Source organism: Lonchura striata, chromosome 37 (genome assembly GCF_046129695.1).
Source record: "Lonchura striata isolate bLonStr1 chromosome 37, bLonStr1.mat, whole genome shotgun sequence".
Taxonomy (NCBI): domain Eukaryota; kingdom Metazoa; phylum Chordata; class Aves; order Passeriformes; family Estrildidae; genus Lonchura; species Lonchura striata.
Window position 1 is genome coordinate 3022588 of NC_134639.1, and position 2500 is coordinate 3025087.

At 79.0% G+C, this 2500-nt stretch overlaps 1 non-coding gene across 1 annotated transcript; it reads left to right on the forward strand.

Moving 5' to 3' along the window:
• Positions 1-1882: 1882 nt before the first annotated feature.
• On the forward strand, positions 1883-2035 carry LOC144248042 (5.8S ribosomal RNA). The gene has a single exon (XR_013341451.1). It is a non-coding gene; the product is annotated as a 5.8S ribosomal RNA (ribosomal RNA).
• The last annotated feature ends 465 nt before the right edge of the window (positions 2036-2500 follow it).

Genomic DNA, 2500 nt, shown 5'->3' on the forward strand with positions numbered 1-2500 from the left:
GCCCCCGCCGGTGGACGCTCCCCCGAGGGCGGCAGCGGGGGAGGCACCCCGGCGGGGCCATGCAGGTCGTTTCCCTCGCCCCAGGGCCAGGTACCTAGCGCTCCGCGCCTCCGGCGGCCCCCCGGCTTCCTTTTCCTCGGCGTCGTCAAACGCTGCGGGGAGGGGGCCGCGAAAGGGCCGCCGCCGAGCCGGGGCGGCGGTTTAAAGACTCGGGCGGCTCGGCGCGTCCTTCCGCCGCGGCGGCGGCGGCGGCGGTTGCCGGGCGGCGGTGCGCGGCTCCATTGAGGGGTGGGGAGCTACTCCCGCGTGATCCCCTGCGGTGGTGCCCGCGGCCACCGGCCGCGCGGCCGTCGTCCCGCCGCGTTACCGCGCGCGGGGGGTTTGTCGCGCCGCGCCGGGGAGGGGCGCCCTGCCCCCCCCTCTCCGCGGCCCGGCCTCGGCGGAGAGGCCGCGGCGCGCGGTCGGCCGCGGGGGCCGACCCGCTCGCCTCGAAACGGGCGACGCCGGCAGAGAGCGCGCGCTCTCTCGCCCCTTCCTCAGCTGCGGGGTTGCGGCCGCCGGGGCCCGCCGCGCTCTCCTCCTTCCTCGGCCGCCTCTGCGGTCTCTGGGGTGCGGCGCCGCGCGCGGCGCGGCCGCGCCGTCTCTCTCCCCTCGACGGCCTTCTCCTCGAGCGCGCCGGCGGCGCCGGTCGCCGGCCGTCCCCGGCTCAGCGACCGCCTGCCCGCCCGGGGCCGAGCGCTCGGCAGGTCCCTCCGTCGCCGGAGAGTCCGCGAGCGCGGGCGGCCCCGTGCCGAGCGGCGGCGGCGCCGCTCGGCGAGTGTCCCCCGCCAGCGGGGACGGCCGGCCGGACGGCGCCCGCCGTCGCCGGCGGCGGTCCCGGCCCGGGCCCCGCCCGCCGCCTCCCCGTCGCCCTTTTCTCCGTCCGCTCGCGGAGCCCCGGAGGAAGGTCGTGCGCGCGGCGGCCGTGGGGGGTTGGGGGGGGGGGCGCTTCCCCGCCCGGTCTCCCCGCCCGGTCAGCGGGGAGAAAAGGGCGGGCGTCGCTGCCCCCCTCCCCGCCTACCCCCCCGGCTCGGCGCCGCACGCCTTCCCCTGGGCCGCGCGTGCCCGAGGAAAAAGGGGCTCCGTGACGGTGCGAGGCGGCGGCGGTCCCGGGAGTGCGGCCGTTGCGGCGGCGGGTCAGCCGTCCGGCAGGCTCCGGGCGCTCGCGACGCCGGCTCGGGTCTCGGTGCGGCGCCCGCCTCCGGCGCCGGCGGCGGAGCGCGTCCGCCGGGCGCTCGCCCTTCCCGGCGGGAGCGGTCCCGCGGGGGGCGTTGCCGGTTGGGCGGTGGCCGTCGCGTGCCGTCTCGAGCGCGGCAAGGCCGCTGGGGAGAGAGAGCGAGCCGGCCGCGCGGTGGCGCGGCGGCGCTCCGCGGGTCCGCGGAGCGGCGGTGAGAAGGGAGAGCGGCGCGCGCGGGGGCCGACGGCCGCGCCCCCGGCCGCGTGCGTCCCGTCGTCCCGTTGCAGCGAGGCCGGGCGGGCCGCCGTGTCCCCCCGCGGTCCGGCGCGCGCCGCGTGCCTCCTCCGTGCGGAGGCCGGGCCGAGCCCGGGCGCCTGGGCCGCCTCCGGAGGACGGCACAGTTTGCCGGCGGCGTCTCCCCTCGCTCGTAGCGGCGGGGGGAGGCGGTCGGGGACGCGGGTCCCCCCGCCTTTCCCGCCGACCTTCGGAGCGTTCCGTTGGGCGTTTCGCTCTCGGATGGTTTTTCTTTCCCCCCCCACTCGGTTCGTTGCGTTGTGTGCTCGTACGGTCGAAGCCGGGGGCGGCCCGCGTGCGTGCCCCCTCGGCGAGAGAGAAAAAAAGGGGCCCCCTCCGCCCGTGTGCGGGGTTCGGTGCCGAAAGCCAGACAACTCTTAGCGGTGGATCACTCGGCTCGTGCGTCGATGAAGAACGCAGCTAGCTGCGAGAATTAATGTGAATTGCAGGACACATTGATCATCGACACTTCGAACGCACTTGCGGCCCCGGGTTCCTCCCGGGGCTACGCCTGTCTGAGCGTCGCTTGACGATCAATCGCCGCCCGGGGGTTGCCACCCCGGCGGCGCGGCTGGGGTCGCCTCGCAGGCCCGTCGTCGTGGCCGTGGCCGTCGTGGCCGCGCCCGAGGGCCTTCGTCCCCCTAAATGCAGACTCGGGGAGCGCTCCGTAGCTCCCCGCTCCCGGAGCGAGCCGCTGGGGCGGAGCTCGTCCTCGCCGGGGGCCGCGTCGCCGAGCGGCGGCGCGGCGGCCGGGGAGAAAGAGAGCGAGAGAGACGGGGCGGCGTCGAGAGCGCCCCGCCGAGGGCCGAGAGACGAGGGCGAGAGGGGGGGAGGCGAGGCGCGCGGGCCTCGCCCCCCCCCGGCCTCCCCCCGCGCGGGCGGCTGTCTGCGGGTGGGTACCGCGCGGGTACCGTGCCGTGCTGCCGCGCGCGAGGCGCGAGCGCCGGGGGGGGCGGGGGCGACCCCCGCGTCGTCCTCTCCTTCCCTTCC